This window comes from Liolophura sinensis, chromosome 11, assembly GCF_032854445.1.
Source record: "Liolophura sinensis isolate JHLJ2023 chromosome 11, CUHK_Ljap_v2, whole genome shotgun sequence".
NCBI classification, from domain to species: domain Eukaryota; kingdom Metazoa; phylum Mollusca; class Polyplacophora; order Chitonida; family Chitonidae; genus Liolophura; species Liolophura sinensis.
In genome coordinates, this window is record NC_088305.1 from 10926864 (window position 1) to 10946591 (window position 19728).

Below are 19728 nucleotides of genomic sequence, written 5' to 3' on the forward strand. Positions count from 1 at the left end.
TTACCTCCCTTTGCTAATGCACAATATGAAAAATATACTGCTCTTCGGGATCCGATATCGCTCCCAATACAGGACAGTCAAATGGTACCATCTGACTGATTTCACTGGACCACATTTATAGCTATATAATAAAAGAAAATATTCTAATGCATTTGCACTGTTTGGTTTTTGGTCAAGAATGTCCAGTACACGAAGCCTTTGTAATTTTTAAAATATCTTTCCACAGCTCTAACTCATGTGAAAGCAATATAGGTTCCCCACTCGTTTGAGCCATCAGAAAAGCACCCCTTAATTTCTCCAACTTTTATCATATCAAACAGCAACTTTCAGTGCGACTTATGCACCTTTTTCAACTTGAGTTTTGGGGGAAAAAATACACTCACTGGGTTGTCCAATTTAAGGGTTTCACAAAAAATACACTGATTGGGTTGGCCAATTTAAGGGTTTCACAAAAAATACACTGATTGAGTTGGCCAATTTAAAAGGTTTCACACAAAATATGTCTTCATCAGGAAGCCCATAATAATGCTCTTAATATATACTTGAACAAAAACCTTATAGACATGAGAAAAGACCTGTTGAAGAATTATAGTTGCTATGTTTACACTACAGCACTGTCATCCAATGACGTAGTTTTACAAGTGGCAAGAGATGCTAATTTGAGAGAAATTGAGGTTATCTAATATACTTTAATTGTGTGAAATGCATAATATTCCATTTATATTATTGTAAATCAACATGGATGTGGATCTTAACTATAACGAGCGATCATTAATTTGTCAGGAATTAGGAATATTTCCATGGCCCAATGTTATCTTCGCGATGTGATGTGGGTTCATTTTGATCACTTATATCTGCCCGGGGCTGAGCCCGGGGGAAACCCACGACCATCCGCAGATTGCTGAAAGACAAAACTATTGTAAACGTACAATCTATAAACTGTTTTCACCTTTCCTGTTTTTTTTATTTTTTATTTTTATGTGCACATGCACATGAACTGTACATGTTCTAAAATCTTCCACTTTTTTTTCAAGGTTTTCCTGTTTCATTGTGGGAATTAACATGAACAAAACTGTTTGTACGGTGTAGCTGACAAAGCGCAATGCCCACAAGGCTGTTAGCGTAGTCCAGCGTTCGTTACAGACCACGTCCTTACATGAATCTTCCACCACATACTACTACATAATAATAATAATATCTTTATTTTCAGAGAGGGACGGACCTCTGTGGCTCAGTTGGTTAGGGCGCTAGCTCAGTATAATGACCCAGAAGCCTTTCACCAATGCAGTTGCTGTGAGTTTAAGTCCAGCTCCCACTGGCTTCCTTTCTGGCCGTAAGTGGAAAGGGTCTGCCAGCAACCTGCAGATGGCTCTGCCCGATTTCCTCCCACCATAATGCTAACGTCGTACAAGTGAAATATTCTTGAGTACAAGAGTACACATAGAGATACAAGGCTTTGTATGCTGTACGTATATGTGTTATATGTGTGCATATACGCATGCCCCACGTGGGAAAATTGGTATAAAAGTGAAAAGCTACATATGTATGGTGTTCATTAAAACAATAATCAAGCAAATAAATCAACATTACACGTAACTCTAAAATAAAAGTTAGCATTTAAACATGTACCAGCATGTATGTATTATCAAAACCTTACCTGTAGTCCTCCGAGCCTGAACACGCTGTGTATTATAGCGTGGCAGTATTCTGCCACATGTAGTATTCCTGGAGTAGGGCTGAAATCAATAACACCGTCACTTTACCACATGTATATGCGTGTGAAGCTATAGTACTGTGTTAAATGCCAGCATTGTTCATTACAAAGTATCCAGCAAAGGGAGTGTAGACTGACATATAAATTTGCCAATAAATCTCTCACATATGTATATATACCTACTTCCCTTCTGGGCAACAGGAATCAATAAGACACAAAAAGCTGTCATTTTTCATGTCAAAAATCAAAAATAAAACAACTGCAGCTGGCTAATCTGACAAGCGGATTTTTGTGTGCATGTATATATATATATATATATATATATATATATATATATATATATATATATATATATATGGGAGTAATCACCACTGAAAGGAAAAAGCTAATAGAGTCGATTAGACCGCATGCTTATGGAATAATCGGATTGAGCAAACATAGGCGGATGATTGGCTGAGCCTTGACCAATGAAAACAGGAGCTTATCAGGCACCTTTCTCATTGGCAGGTATAAGATCATGTATACAATCAGCTACTGAACATGCAGACAATCGACTTTCATTGGAGGCTTGGAGTGTTTTTCGTATAGATCTGGTCTCTTTTATCAGAGATAAGCTGTACACATTCTGATGAAGGCTTGGGGAGGGGGTGGGGGAGGGGAACTTGATAACAAAATATAGTTTGTTTAAAGGTAAAAATTGAAAAAGAGATTCTTGCAAGGTGTCACAAAAAGGAATTCCTTGACAGCTTAGGTGTTGTTCGAAGAGCTGAAGAGGCACCCACTTGTACATATCAAGTTACATTCAGTGATACATTGTGATCTTTCATTCTGACTGATTTCTGGGAAAAGATGAATCTACAAAGGCTAGCTCTTTGCTAGCTGGTCTTTAATCAGCTATATTTAATCTGGTTACGGATTTCCATCATCATCTACAGGGATTACAAAGCCTACTGAGGAGGTTTAACTTTTCTGGTGGCAAGACTGGTGGGTTATTAATTTCTTTGAAAATACTGCCATACAATATTAAATATATATTAATATATACATTTATTAAATATTTTATATTAAAAACATAAATATTTCAGACGAAAGATCAATAAAAAGCATTTATTCAAGCAAATATACAATTTATTTTTATAAGATTTTTTTTTCCTTCATTTGAAGAATGGCAACCTTTTCTAAAGGAAGCCAAACCAGAAAAAAATGAAAAGAAGAAATGTTATCTCGATTTCTAAACTTTAATGGCCGAAAATGTAATTTCTGGACAATAATGTTAACTGTATGTCACCTAATGTTTGGTTAAATTATGGTTTGGTACCATAAAGCATGTAAACTAAAGGCCTCAAAATGATACCTTTGATGACAACACTTTAAATTCTCTGCTTTGAAATTAATTGAAATTCGCAGCATCAAGAATCAAGCATAAGTATGTCGCTTAAAAAATGCTAAACTTTACAGGAATTACAATATATGCACTCTGAACGTGAACTGGGGCAATAATCATTTTGTGAGGTTACATCTTAGGAACAGGAGGTCAAATGCGGCTTGGATAGTCACATGGTTTCTTGAATTAAACTTTTTAAAATTTTCTCACTGCAGTGTTTAATGATCTTTCATTTCAAAGATGTATTTATACTCCTTATTAATGTTTTCTTTTTTTCCTGTCAACGTTTTTATCTGAGAACTGCGACACACATCGAAATCAGCACCAAAATCAGAACAGAAACTTTTACAAGATTACTTCAACATTATTTATATTTCAGAGAAATGTGTTTTCTGAGTCTCAACACATGTGCACATTGGTACATGTTTAAAGCATGGACATTGGCTGGAGGAGTGGCGGGTGAGTTGCATCCAACTACAAAGTGAGTTTGTATGAAGCAAATGTTAATTTCCATTTAACAATATCGTTTGATTAACAATATTAAAAAGTAATATTGCATATGAACATTGAAACATGCATCACGACAATATACAAGTTTGCAATACTGCTGTACCACTCCTTCAATATCTTAAAAAAAAAAAAAAAAAAAAAAAATGTTCTGCCATTCTTAAAACAGGAAAGGTCATATACATGTATGCAGTTTGAAATGAGTTTTGGAAAATATGCCAATGTACACCTGTACATGTGTTGTTACCTGCACATATTATTATACATGTATGTACTGTTATATTTTCCTTTGACTTTGCCCTTCTTCAAAATCGCTCAGACCGATTCTCAAGCCATACGAAGTTCAAGAACTGGGACACAGCTCCTTCCTGGAATTCAAATTCAAGATGTTTGTACCCATCCAGGTCAAAACCAGCCTACGCCCTGTTTCTAAAATGTATGTTTATTTTGTATTAAAAACTTTCTCAAGTTAACTTTCCATGAAACAAATCTTAAATCTGATAAGTTCTACAAAACAGCTCTCCAGTGGCCAGTTTTACAAAGGGGTCATAACTTGCACCTGTCATAATGACGCAATCAGCACAAAAAGTCTTTCATTTGTTGCAGACCATTTGTCTTTCAACCTTCACGCAAGTCCCAGCCAATGAAAGGAAACCACCTCTAACCACTAGATCACAACCCACTTTTGGAATATCTCAATCTACTTACCCTAATTCCTCAACCTTTTTGCACTTAAAAGAGCAACTTTTGGTGCAATTAATGCATATTTATAATCACACTTTGGAGAGAAAATAACACTGGTTGGAACGGCCAATTAAAGGGCTTCACAAGAAGTATAATTTTATCAGTCCACAAAGAATAATGCCTTCACAATATGCTTGAATAAACACCTTGCAAACATGTGAAAAGGTTGAAGAATTGCAGTAATTCAACTTTATAATTGCATTGTGATCTTTTCTCAGTCTAGAATTCATCTAAGACCATCATGGGTCCAAGAACTTGACCCACTGGACCATCACCTTTTGTTTGAAATCATCCATCATGGATTTTGTTTGACCATCACCAGTATATATGTTGCCCCCTCTCTCTACTCTAACCCTCTACTCTAACCCCCTACCCCCACCCCCACCCCCACCAGTATGAACTACATGGCTGATCCATCAATGGTCAATTAAACACTTTATCCCTACTGACTGGGGGAAAATAAGCAATTATTGAAATATAGCCCTACTTCCAGCCAACTTATAACATACACACTCATCTCTTTCACTGAAATTAAAATTTTTCTCAAGTTATTAAAGAAAAAATTCAGGAAAACTTTTTCCTCTTTCTCGGTTGCAGCCATTGCAGTAAAAGGGAAATAAAAAACAGCCCAGACCCTCCATATCTTCAAGTTTGTCATAGATTCTCATCTGAATTAAACATGTATAATGAGTAGCGGTATGCTGGTGTATCAGTATCATATAACTGCAACTCCATGTGTGATCATTTGTAGGGCTATCTAGGCATGTTTTAATACTGATATTAAACTTTCACACATCTTTCATAGCATGTCTTAATTTGCTTTCAGGTCAGTCCAGAAATAATGCCACATTCTCTAATAAGCGGGGGAGGTATTTTAACATAGTTAGTAAGTATTAAGCACGTGTTGCCTACGTCATCCCACGGGCTTGCGACAGAAACAGTGTGTCTAAAACAATGTAGACGGCATGCGTAATTTAGTAATCAATTACTTGAGAACAAAAAAACTTAAATAAGAACTAAATACAAACGCAATTAACTTACCGTCTTACCTGTCTAAATATAATACATATTCCTAAGAAATAGTGCCAAAATATTCTCTCACTCTGGCACCATATCCATGCTGCGGACATATATACTTACTTGTGTTTTCGATATTGGTCGAAATCTCCAAATTTCAGCGGGAAAGTCAGGTCCGCCAGGCGAGTTGTCAGCTGCTTTTTTTTTTCTTCCTTGGTCATTTGTCGACTAATAGAAAAGGTCACTATGAGTGTGCATATTAAATTACCAAGCACTGCTGTCAGAATATTCCGGATTTAGAATGCCCAATCACAGAACGATGGAGGCACTCCTGGTTAGCTCTGGTATCAGGCTAGTCTAATGTTAACACGGAAGTGGCTGACATACTTTCATTGTCAACAAAAGGGAGGTAATGCAGGCATATTCGTGCATCCACGGGATCTAACCATTATTTTACTCTCAATGGAGACCGACCCGGTGCGAAGTCACTTCTTTGAAGGTTGGGAGAGCACAGAAATGAATTTATGAGAGCTTTTTCCTCTGGTTTAACACCTAGGTTTGTGATTCTTCTAGTGTATAACCAAGGAATGTTGATATAGGTGGCGCTGCTTTGGGATTCCCCCCATATAGCCGCGAGCAAATCAGCAGCGTTCGTCGATCAGTGAGGTCACGTGGATCATTATAGATTCTATGTCACCTGACAACCAGGCTGTACGTCATGGAGCTGTGAAATCATTGCGCGTTGTCAGTAAGGATGCAACCACTTGCGTTGTTTTGCTGGCATATGATTGTTAAGAGAAAAAAACACTCTGCTGACTTAACACTAAATAGACTAGGACCTCATTCAAAATTGGAGTCAATAAAATCATGCATTAATTACTCAAAATCGCATTTATTCCTCAAAATCGCATTTATGCTAGTATAAATTAATGTAGGTCCGGAGCTTATGGTATTTATTGGTTATATATATATAACCCTATATCTGTATAATTCGTACATAGGCTTTTTGTCCATAAATCGATGGTGCTATACTTTAGCATGTCTGCAGTAGCCTTACATGGTAGAAGGAGGGGTAAGCTAGTATATTAATTTATACATATGTCACTTATTGTAGGCCTGTATATTGATTCCAGTATAGGCCTGCGTAGGTATGTAGGCTATGCTCGAGGTTTAACGTCGTGCTTTTTTTCCAGTTGACTTTTGCCACAGTTTTGCTATTACCGGTACAGGCCTATAATGTCCTGATGATTAATGCTTTTAAGCAGGTCATCTAGGAGGGTGACCTATAAGAGTGGAGTAATCGGTGGTGGTAGTTATGGCTGGGGGTGGGGTGGGGTGGGGTGGGGTGGGTTTTGTTGGATCGAGTAGGGGGTGACTATGGTGTTCATCAATATGCAAGAATTCAGGCATTTGAAATAATGCAGACATGCATATGAAATGTTTATAGGGTGGACTTCAGGCAAGAGTTACAATGGAGAATTTTGTAGAACTAAAAGAAAAGAAAAGAAAACAAATCAAATAATATAAATAATATATATATATATATTGTTTATCTTACAATGCAAGAAAAAGAAGACTTAGACGGGCACAGCCACGCACGTTATTTTCGGAAATCCTTGGTAACTCGATAAATGAATTTTAACGTGGATTTCTTACGACTTCATGGGATGTGCCATGTTAGACCTGGGACAAATATAACTGTTACAGCAGACCGAGGTTAAAGCATCCCGAAACACGATGTCAGGCAAAACAGGCCAAAAACAATAACCCGCACCTGATTGGTTAAAATTCCTAACATGGCGACGCCGACAATGTTTTCAATGTGTGCGATTTTCCTTTCTTCGAAATGCAATGTCTCGGTTATGCAACATCACAAAAATAAAAGATTATTCTTGTAAAACTTTATATGGGGTATTTTATTGATGCACACATATATTTGGCAAGCGTTGTCTTTTCTTTTCAGGCAATGCAGTTGTAAGGTCTTCATGACGTCAGGTATTACGTTGATATCGGTCTATATATGTTTAGAGGCTGACAAACATATATTCTTGCCGTGCCCCCTCTGGACTACAGGTACACCAGAGCTGACTATATTCGTTATTTGTGGCAAATTTTGTTTTAATGCTGCAGGTAACAACATCTATCTTGACAACCACAATATGAAGCTTGTTAATTTAACTTTCACCGAGCCACGTATATATTGTATTGTGTTGCATTGTATTGTGTTGTATTGTAAGATCCATGCATGTCTGGTTATTGTCTTTATTGTCCATGTAATAATAAGTTTTATTTTGCTTTCAACCAAACGACACGATTTATAGATCTACATGATTAGTCCACATTAGAGCTGCTTATAGCGAACTCCATTCTACAGAAGGCCTTCGAGCCCGGATATTGAAAGTGTATATAGGCCTGTGTTTAGTTGTAAATGATAGGCCCGTACAGTTTAGGTCAATGTCAGGCGTGCTTGGCACTCACATCACATAGCCATAAGTCTTTCTTGGGAACTCAAGTCTATGATTTAAAAAAAAAATAAACCATACAAATTGCTGATCCGTGTGCACCGTTGATCCTCGTTTTTCCCCCTTCCTCGCACCCCCCCCCCCCTCGCCCTAGCCCTTGTTTCTTCCTGTCTCCAATCAGCTTTTATCGAACAGCTTTCGGCTTCACGTCACTATGACTACAATGCAGTTGTTATAGAACACACGTCGTGTGAGTTCAAACCCGGCCCTGGGCAGTTTTAGGAAATTGTAGATTTCCCCGCTCTGAACGTGTTCGTGCTATAAGTGCCGTATAATACTATTTCCTGTGGCTGGCCGTTTGCTGGACCTTTGTTACCTCCACTGTTCTCAGTGACCCTCCACTGTTTTAAGTAATACACAGGCCATTTGCCTAGCGATCGAGCGTGTTCGTCCATGACGAACCGATATAACATGATCTCACATTTTTCCATCGGCCATCTTTTTGCCATTTTTTAAATTTTATTTATTTATTTATTTTTTTTGTCGCACTGTCTGTTTCTAGGCCTGTCTGTTTGCAAGCAAATTAACACAGAAAACAGCTATGGAGGGATTTGGATGAAATTTGGGACACAGGGAGGCCAATCGTTTATTTGTAGTTTGCGGTGATCTTGTTTTGCATCGGTGCAGGAAAATTTTGAACTATTCTTCACCACTATTGTAACTGTCAGTCAGCAAATTTGCACGAACTTTGTTGAAGCTTTGTTCAACAACAATAAAAAAAATATAAAATATTCAAGGCAAAGTCACAAGTTACCAATGAGTCAGGCACAGAAACATTCTAAGAACTTAATTTCTACTCAAGCATAAATTTATTTATGTATTTGATTGGTGTTTACGGGGTAACTCGACAATATTTCACTTATATGACAGCTTGTTCAATATAATTAGCTTATTCTTAACACAACTGTGAATAATTACAACATATAACTTTGCTTCTTTTTTTTATTTATTTGATTGGTGTTTTACGCCGCACTCAAGAGTATTTCACCTATAAGATGGCGGCCAGCAGTATGGTGGGAGGAAACCGGGCAGAGCTCGGCGGAAACCCACGACCATCCGCAGGTTGCTGTCGGCCCTTCTCACGGCTTCACAATATTTTTTAAAGTTTCCCCTGTATATATGTATTATTCGCCTGATGTTTTACGTCGAAATAAGAAATATTTCATTGATATAATTGGGAAATTATGGTTGGTTTACTCCTATACTAACTGACTTAGTCGTTAGCTCATACTGTACAGGGCTGGTTTTTAGGGTGTATAAATGAAATATCCCTAGTTTTATTTTCTCTCAGACAGCAATTGCGGTAGTTGGGGATATGAAAAGTCCCAGAATAGACTGATATTTACATGCATGGATGTACTATATAAAACAAATCTAATAAAAGGGACACATACCCACAGAAGTTTTTCAATATTGACAACAGATAAATTTACACAGACTTATCATAAGAAAGGTATGTGATTGCATCGTAGATTTGCAAATTTAAGGAGATTTATTAAACAAACCAATATATCTAGGAATGCAATTAATTCTATCCTTGTTATAAATGAGCACTGGATAAATTATAGTGATAATTGGTATACTTGACGTAACGCAATCTTGGTACACTTGGTATAAGATAATTTTGGTATACTTGACGTAAGGCAAGTTTGGTATACTTGACATAAGACAATCTTGGTATACTTGACATAAGACAGTCCTGGTATACTTGGTATAAGATAATTTTGATACACTTGACGTAAGGCAAGTTTGGTATACTTGACATAAGACAATCTTGGTATACTTGACATAAGACAACCTTGGTATACTTGGTATACGATAATTTTGATACTCTTGACGTAAGGCAAGTTTGGTATACTTGACATAAGACAATCTTGGTATACTTGACATAAGACAATCTTGGTATACTTGGTATAAGATAATTTTGATACACTTGACATAAGACACTTGTAGTGAGTCGTCCCCTGATAAAATTTGGTTCCGAAAAATAGACAGTTCTGGAGCTTTTCTTTTCTTTTCTTTATTCTTTCTTCGCTTTATTTACCTTTATGTCGCTTTATTTACCTTTTTCTGAATTTAATTAATGTAATTTTTTCCGTGTTTATTCATTTGCCACGAATAAGACGACTGTAAAGTGTACATTATTTAGCTGCTTGCCATCAGGTAGGATTAAAACAAGAACAATACATGCACGAAAGCTTTAGTTTTCATTCGCTATATACCAGATGCCTGAATTGAAATTAAAGTCGTATACATATAAGTAAATAAGTGCACAAATGATTAGGTTTCTGAATTCATTTACATTATAGAAGGCCGACATATGTCATATTAAATTACTGCGCATATTTTGAAATCTTTATGTGTATTTCTACGGAACTTCCCGGATTTATATGGGGTGAATCGTAAATTTCATGTCGACTATAATGACATAAACAGTAGTGAGATCCGGTATTTGAAACAAATCTGCGGTATATCGGACAAGCTTTGAATGTACAGTAGTAGCAATACAGTTATACATAGCATGTGCATTTTTGTGTGGAGATCCATACATGCCAAAGGCTTAAAAGAAAGTCCCCACAAAATACTAGCTCTATACTGGTTGACACACACGCATGCATGGGTAACACGTCTTTGTAACAGAGAATCCAACCCTAGAAACGCACCTCCTTTTCTCGAAGCCGGATGCATTCTTTTGTAATGTGCACTCAGGTGTGAAATTTACGGGAGAACATTTAACATAACATACATTTTTTCTTTAGAACATGAATAATGGCTTGCATATATACCTATATATTATACGGATATATATCTGTATGTAAATGAGAACAAAATGTGCCGCCGCCTTTGCGCATGCTGCTGTACTCTGGTACACGATTTGACAGTGTGCAGACATATGAATGGACGTGAGATAAAATCATACTAGTACCTTGTTTCGCGGTGCTTTGTTGACCCAATTGTGAGAAACTTGAACCATTGATGACGACATATTCCTTTCTAACCTCCCAACTACCTTATTTTTGATGTAGCATATATCAGTTTGAAAATGAGGCTCCATCACATCATTGTGTTCTGTACTGTAACAGATGGTGTTAGACAAGGTGGGGTTTTCTCGCCGTCTTTGTTTTCTATATAATTACATGATCTTGATGTGAGATTATCGGAATCGGAAGTAGGTTGTAACATAACATTACTGGTATGTTAACTCATCACTTTGTCTATGCTGATATGTGTCTCTTTTGCCCTTCTGCAAAATCACTGCAAATGCTATTAAGAATCACCTACTAGTATTTCGAGTTTCTTCGATCCGAGCTTTTCTTTGATTCGAGCGTGAGGCACGCACATTCTTTTATATATACCTCCGGACATGACATATACACACCCACTGTCTATATGTTAATTTATTTATTTTTTATTTGATTAGTATTTCACGCCGTACTCAATACTATTTCACTTATATTTGACTGGGGAAACCGTATGGTGGGAGGAAACCTGGTAGATCCCGGAGATAACCCACGACCAATTAGGTTCCTATATGATGAAGCGGAGCATGTGCTGTGTTTATAGGGAAGCTTGTACCCTCTGAAAACCCAAATGTCAACATTTTCTTACAGTTATAAAATGTTACATTTTCAAATGTTGTAAACGCCGCGTAATAACTGTAGGCTGTATCATAATGTTATAGATTGCAACATTTTAAACATTTATAAATGTTTAAAACTCCGAGCTGTATGAATACTCCCGGCCAGGCATTGTTCAGCCTCAGGAGATAAGCTGTATGGCTGTAGGAACACTCCCGTGCAGGCACTGTTCGACTTCGAGTGATAAGCGGAAGGAACACTCCCGGTCAGGCATTTTTCGGTCTACAGGTGATGAGCTGTAGGAACATTGCCGGCCAGACATTGTTAACGTTCGGCTTCGAGTGATGAGCTGTAGGACCTGAGCCTCGAACCAGACCATGAAGCGCAACATTTCTGTGTGTAAAGTACTGAAAATGCTATCATTTTATTTATTTATTTATTTATATGATTGGAGTTTTACGTTGTACTTAAGCATATTTCACTTATACGACAGCGGCCAGCATTATGGTGGAGGAAAACCGGGCAATACCCGAGGGAAACCCATGACCATCCGCAAGTTGCTGATAGACCTTCCCACGTACGACCTGAAAAGAAGCCAGCATGAGCTGCTGGACCGTTGTCCTGCGCTAGCACGCTAACCACTTCGATCATTGTAGTCCATAAGGCTACAGAATCCCCAGTGTCTTGCTGTACCTTGTTCCAATGGCGTATATACTATAATTCACTCACATTTTCGTATAAACGTGTCTAATATGCATTTACTGATGTGTAAAATTTCAAAGTATTACGTGTCAAACACTGTGAATAATTGCCAATTTAAGCGGGTTTTTGTTCTTGTTTTTGCAGCGCGTAATACAGTGTCCTGCGTGATTAACTTTTTTTTTTACAATGCAGGAATTCCCGTTCGCTTAAGGGAAATACAAAAACGTTATCAGCAAACTGACTGTTGTGATTACAAACATCATGGAATAGGTTATCTCGAACAATGTAAGTGGCGCGTTTCCTGTTTTCATGTCAATTTTCCGATCGCTCAGTCCCGTGACGTAACCGATATCACTGGCCAATCGACTGCAGACGTCTCTTCCGAATCGGCCCATGCAGTCGGAATGGGACCGCGTGTGAATCACGTACCAGTCGGTGTTACGGATAGCAATTTCTGGAAGCAGGTTGGCTCAGGGCCGTCCTGGAGATCCCTACTGGACAATGAACAGCTGTTACGTCATGAAAAAGTAAATTACTTGATAACCGTAGTGATTAAGCAAGAAATATATATATATATATAATCTAGAAACCCGCGACCCACGACCATCCGCAGGTTACTGCCAGACCTTCAACTCACAGCGACCGCATTTGGGTGGGGTTCCTGGGTCATTTCTCCGTGCTGGTGTGCTAGCTCCTGCACCGTGTTAAAAACAAACAGCATCGCACCATATCGCCTAAGATTAACCACGCCTAAGATTAACACATAGCCTACAAACCCAACCTAGCTCAGATAGTTAATTTCAAGTGCTGGTTCGCTGCAACTGTCAGTTCTCTCAGCTATCTGTTGGAGGTCGGTGATTTACTCTGCGCAATCCGGTTTCCCCACCCTTAAACCTACGCGCCGTCATAGAAGTAAACATTCTTGAACACGGCGTTAAATACCTACCAAGTAAATAAATAAATAAATAAATAAATATAAATGCATCAGATGATATCTCCATGGTTTAGCTTAAAATAAATATGTGTTTTCATCACTATAAGTACAAACATCTCTCGCTTGTATGCGGGTCGGGGCCTCCGTGGCCCAGTTGTTAGGGTGACAGAGCGGCGCAATGACTCATGCAGGGGCCTCTCACCAGTGCGATCGCTGTGAGTTCAAGTTCAGGCCATACTGGATTGCTCTCTGGAAGCATCCTGCGGATGGTCGTGGGTTTCCCCCGAGTTCTGCTGGCCGCTATCGCATAAGTGAAATATTCTTGCGTACGGCGTAAAACACCAATCAAATAAACAAATAAATATATGCAGCTCAGATTAGAACAGTCTAACTTTGCACGTGTTTGAGAAAAGAGATAGGTTGGACTTGTGCACCAATCCAGGTCCCAAGTTCAAACCCGCTTCCCTCCGATTTGTTTGCAGATGCGTAGATTGAAGTGGGGTATTTAGTGAGGAGCATCTATCCACACATCGAAATGAAAATTGTCAATTTGACGGTTCCGAAAGCAGACACACGATGCAATACGAAATTTTTGCGACAGTAGGAGATGCTGGGGCTTAAAGTTCCCTTGAAATTAAAGTCAGGTAGCTAAGCCCCCCTCCCCCTCTCCGAAATAATGTTTTGTTCCACAGACCAAATGATATCGGCTGAGCGGTTTGAATAAAAATACTTAATAAATAAAGGGCAGTTTATCTCGAATTTATGACAATATTTTTTTTATCAGAAATTGCCTAAATTGCGTCTCCTAGGCGGCTCCCGGACCCTCGAAAGATGAGCTGTGATACTACTTCCGCTACCGGATGTCCCCGAATTTTAGAACAATCGGGACGTCTTTAAAAGGGGTTGCGTTTAAGCTGACCCTGCAGACCCATGAGCGCTGTATTTCAAAGGCTAATATAAAGCAATAAACCATCATACCATATCGCGATTTCATCAGTGTAGTGCTCTACAGCTTTATAAAGAGAGTATTTGGAAACTGATTGCAATCCACGGCTATATCGAAACTTATTTCATTTTAACTGAACATTTAACGGGAAAGAAACGGCAAAAACAAAAAAGAAAAAAAAGAAGAATAGTCAGCATCTGTCGAAAACCATAAGAAACTGTAAGCCCACATGGAAAATCTTTGCTTATTTTTTTCGATACTTCTGTCACCGAATTAAATGCCCTTTATTATTTACATTTTAAGGTGAGCTTTAATGACCATATCGGTAATGTATGTCACTATGTCCCACAACTTTTCTACACCTTTATATTCAGGCTTGAATACAATTCTTGTGACCTTTCCACATGTAATGTGCGTCTGTGTACGAAAAAGCGAATCTGACATTCAACACCAATCAGAGAGAAAAGATGGTGCGACGTCTTTGGTGACATATTGTAAATATGGTTAATAGATCCCGCTTTACTATCCAAATATTTCCGTTTGTAATTGGCAGAAAAAAAGATAACAAAATACGGCGTTTTCAGTTACCGATAGTTTTTAATGGCGCTTCTCCTGATGCTAGCTTTATTTTCATGGTTTGTTTCTCTATAATATCGTATTTGCGCACATCAACGATAAACCACTCATAAAATGGCTGCTTTTGGTGTTTTCTGTGACTTTCTCATTTTGTTCGCTTTTCCGAGAAAATGCTCATGAATTTAAAAATGGTCCGGCTCCATTCGACGTGTATAGGCCACCGTAATGACCTATTACAAAGAAATCGGTCACATTTTATGACGACCAATGCGATCGCCGTGATTTGAAGTCCAGCTCATGCCGGCTTCTTCTCCGGTCGTATGTGGGATGTCTGTCAGCAAAACCGGCGGACAGTCATTGGATTCCCTCGGGCTCTGCCGGATTTCCTCTCACCATAATGCTGGCTGTCGTCGGGTACGTGAATTGTTTTTGAGTAAGGCGTGAAACAACAATCAAATAAATAAATACTAAATTTTATGACAAGGACAGACACATTTTTGTAAAAACGGAATCTTTCCTATCCAATTATTCGAGCCAAAGCTGGTCTGTATTGTTCACTCCTGCCGTTGGTATTACTTTTGCCTCAGAACTGGTCATGTTCAGGGTTCGATTCCACCAAGACATTTCTGGCTTTACTCTAAACTTGACACAGTCTTAAAGCTTATTTTCGGTTTTATAAAGTAAAATATTGCCCACCTCATCAGTGTTATCCCATGCCACAGGCATCCAAATTTCAACTTTCACCACCAAAAGTAAAGATTTTGGAAAGATTTTAAATTGGGACTTATTAAAATAAGAAATGGCTTTGTTGAATGGGCCCCAGAGGAGAATAATATCGTTCATCCAGCTCAGACATGAATCGCTTTAGTGAACCAGAATATGCACTGAAAAAATGGCATTTGTCCGAAAGTCCAATATCTTGTTGAAAGTGCTACTCCAATACAATACTCTGTGGGCTTCAAAAGAAGTCAGTAACAAGGAGCGGTATAAACCGAGATGGGAACCTTTTACGCTTAAAGCCATTCCGGAACTGTGTTGTTCGTTTCCGTCTTTGCGGCACTTGCTTATGGGGCAACTGGTAATGCAGTATTCATCTAACGCAAGAGAACGGTGGTCAATACAGCTTGGACCCGCGCCTCCATTGCCTCTGAGAAGTCATCTCATTGTTTTCTTACAATATAGCCCCGATATATATCAGTATCTTTCACGCAAGGCTTGGAATATCGTACAGAAACAAATTTTGTTCACTGTTCATGCAACCAAACACTCCTGAATATTTCACTTTGGCGGTCAGGCATGTAAAGGTTTACAGGGTCCGGAAGATGAAAACAACGGGCATCGTGTCTGGTGTTCTTGACATGGCATTCCAGTGAGGCAGCACTATAAATACGCCAGCATGACACAGTCGTGATATGACCGAAGTAATATTGAAATCGACGTTAAAATATGACTTTGAAATATACGTCTTTACTTTACCCAATATAGCATGAATCCACATCTTAGTCACTTTCCTTTTTCAAATATTTGATATCTGCAAAGATGACATCGAGTTTTTGTTATATATTGCAACGTTCTTTTGCGAATTTGTGCTTATTTAATAGAGGACTCCGGAAAAAAATGTCTGCTAGATGCAGGAGTTGGAATGGTAAAAAAAATAAAAAAAGGATACAGTTTATATTAGAGTCATTTATTTTGTCACAATTTATACACTATGCTTGATGATGTCACCAAAGGGTGGGGTTTGATTGATAAGGGTCCACACGAGTGGGCCTCAATGGAAAGGGGCGGGGCCAAAGACAAAGCAAAGTGTATGATTGGCATGTTGACATCTGTACATATAAATACAACAATCCAAAGCAGCCACGCCTCTAATACATGTACACGTATACTGTCTGTGTCAACTGTCCAAGCATATGTTTAAAACAAAGCCAACACAAAACAGTTCTCTCCCTTAATATACAGAATAATAATAATAATAATATAATCTTAAAAGTCCTTAGAAAATAAAAGCTGGCTACACAAAAGGTCGGGTTGGGAATCCATACGGCGATAAAAGTATGATACATGGCCACAGTCAAAGAATTAGACGTCCTAACAATTCTATAGATACAAAATACTATCCAAAAGATACAACAAAACTACCGGCCATGTAGCAAGGATTCCGTACAAAAATGTCTCTGGACAAAAACCAATGGCTACAAAAATAAGTCAACTTATCAGACTGGAGAACAACAACAACAACAGGTCTGAATGTTGTTTACCCTTCGGCCAAAATCAGCCTGAAGTATTGTTTATCGGGTTGGTGTCCGTCCCTCCTTTTGTTGAATACTCTAATTTCTACCACATCTACTCTTTGGCAATGGGAAAAAACCCTATTCATTTTCCTTGACCTTGGTCATTTTTTTTGTTTTTTTTTTGTTTAAGATCAATAGAGTCAAGTAAATCATATTTCCTAAGTCTTGTGGACTGGATACTCTTAAACTCATACTGAAGTCCTGTAGAAGAATCCTATTGTTTTTCACTGACCTTCACTCATTTTTCGTATAAAGTTGTTGTCTTGCCTCCATTACCTTATAAACATACTATATATTTCATGTTTTATTTATGGTGAACAGCTATTTAGATCATAGCATAGTATTTTTATTTTGTGACTGCATAGACACACCGATAATGTTATCTTCAAGACAAAGTTGCTCATAAGAAATTTTCGCTTTTTCTTTCATAGGAAAGGAACTTTTGAAACTTTATAAATGGATACTGAAAATAGCTGTTTTCACACAATGCATGTCAGTTGGGGTGTTTCAAGTTCAAAATTTTTTCCTGAACGGTAAAAGCAGTCTTACTCTATCATGTGACTTATGAAAAATTTTAGGCAACCTTTGTTGCGATTGGTTTACCTGTCTCACTGTGTTCCAGGGGCAAAAATTACACCTTTTCGTATTAGAAACTTCCAAGGTTCACAAAAAGTTCAGATCCTCAAATACTATTAAACAACTTTTTTGTGAATTTTAAATGCTCATGTTATAATAAATATGTTCAATAAGTTCCTAAAATTTTTTGTTCAGGTCATATCATACAAATGGGCTTTTACTTTCTGAGATAAAAAGAGTTCGAACTCCAAATTCCCCTATGTCATGTGTTCCTTAACTAGTATGTAACTCTGAAACTCCTTTAATGTAGCATTCAATGTTACAGTTAGAGACTGCATCTTTGAACAAGAAGTCTCAAAACCTACTTACTTACTCGCCACGTGGTATAGCCTTCAATACATTCACCATTGCACTCACTCACACTGTTCCTTTATTACGTAAATCTGACAGACTGATCTCCCCTGTTGGAGCTCTCCAGCCTAAAAGTCGACAATACTTGGAGTGAAAAATTAAACACGGAATGGTTCAGCATGGACTTATTCTTGTGATATGCACAGAAATGTCTCTTTAAAACTACATACAGGACTAGTGGCATCTTCACTAAATAAAATTACAACTACGATGTATACTGATGTGCCCCTGATCAAAAGTAAATACATAAAACTCATGATTCTGTACTGGAGCAGGCAAGCTCATACATCCCTGTATGTATCATGGGCATATACATACATCTATGTTGTACACGTCATGGGGAAAAACCATGAGTACACTTTTCTTCCCCCGCTAGCCTATATACCAGTGTCAAAGTTGCAACAACAGATAAAATTTGTCATTATCTGTCACAATAATTCAACATATTCATTAATTAATAATTTTCATAACTTATTATTAAACTATAATAACTATACATGTACATGTATCATTTTCTGTGGCAAAAATAAACACAGCCAATAAAACCATATGTATATAGCAGTGTCATCCACACAATCAGCTCCCCTTACATCTCTACCAAGAAATTACACATCATGGAGTTACCTCCCCTTAATAATACCCTTTTGATTTGTCAACGAGAGTTACCCGCCCTTGTCCCCTGGTGGCCTAATACGTATCCCATGGCATGTGTAGTGAGTGAACTCATTTCAAAAACCAACCTGTGCTATTCGTGACGTGAATATAACGCCCAACGACTCAAACGAAACCAAATATGTTAAATAATAAATAAATGAGGAATGAAAAACTGGAACAGTACAAATTAGGTGTGTTTCATACCTAAACAACATAAATGCAGAGAAATGGATTTGAAATCATACAAAGTAACAATTACATGCAAGATTAACAATGATAAATTCATTGAAATAATATCATACGGAAGCAAAAGAATCATTTTCAGTACATGCAGTGTATGAAAATGCATGCCATTTTTTCTTAGTGCCAGTATAGTGGATATCCTAGCCATAAAGGATGGTTAAAATTGAACTTTTCATTGGTCAGTTTGAAGAAAATATGAATACCAATACATGATTTTTGATTGCAAATTTTTGACCAAATTGCCTGGTATTAAAAATATTGTTAATATTAATAGTGGCATCATTTTAGGAAATGTACACGTATGTCCAGATACATTCACATATTCCGTACCTTTCTAGGAAACGCCATCAACTGTTAGTTTTTAAACTAATCTTTTAGCTCAATTCAGCCTTCTTGTTACAACCACTACCTCAACCACATGGTTGGGAAATGACCAGCTCCGGACTATCCAAGATGATTTACGCTAATGAGGTTATGTCAAAATCTCAAAACGAGCTTGAGGCTTATTTCACAAAACTTTTTTGTAACAAAATTTACATTTCCTAGTCCAATTCTTCGTAAAATGACATTGTCTACAGGTCATAGTGCCATAAGGCGACGAATTTTTATGAAAAAAGTTATGAAAATATGATCCATGAAGTTGTGTGAAGCTGCCCCAAGCCATTAGCCGCCCCCTAAACTGATTTCTTGCTAACACCGTACTAACAGTCGGTCCAATTCTATGGTTAGGTCATCAATGAAAGAAATATTTGTTGGGCACAAGACTGACCCTCCAAAACAAGGTGTCCTACTCACAAGTTTTCATTGAAATCTTTTCTCTCAATTTTAATTTCTTTAAAATTCCCATCTTTTTCATTTACAAAAAAAAAAAAAAAAAAAATTCCTAAATTCCCTAAAATACTACAGTATTTTGTCTAAAAGGGTTA

The 19728-nt window shown here is 37.7% G+C and overlaps 1 protein-coding gene and 1 long non-coding RNA gene across 4 annotated transcripts in view; one reads left to right on the plus strand and one right to left on the minus strand.

Moving 5' to 3' along the window:
* LOC135477397 (ankycorbin-like) overlaps positions 1–5770 on the minus strand; it is a 39212-nt gene extending 33442 nt beyond the window's left edge. For 2 of the 3 annotated variants that reach the window (XM_064757468.1, XM_064757470.1), the window contains exons 1-2: positions 5490–5770; positions 1658–1736 (exon numbers count right to left, since the gene is read on the minus strand). The gene's annotated coding sequence lies outside the window, so the exon portion shown is untranslated. Of the gene's footprint in view, positions 1–1657; positions 1737–5398; positions 5413–5489 lie in introns of those variants that run through there. The other variant, XM_064757469.1, reaches the window with a different exon arrangement.
* Positions 2311–5377, plus strand: LOC135477398 (uncharacterized). The gene is made up of 4 exons (XR_010445192.1): positions 2311–2698; positions 3478–3557; positions 3925–4041; positions 5176–5377. It is a non-coding gene; the product is annotated as an uncharacterized LOC135477398 (long non-coding RNA).
* Positions 5771–19728: the final 13958 nt, after the last annotated feature.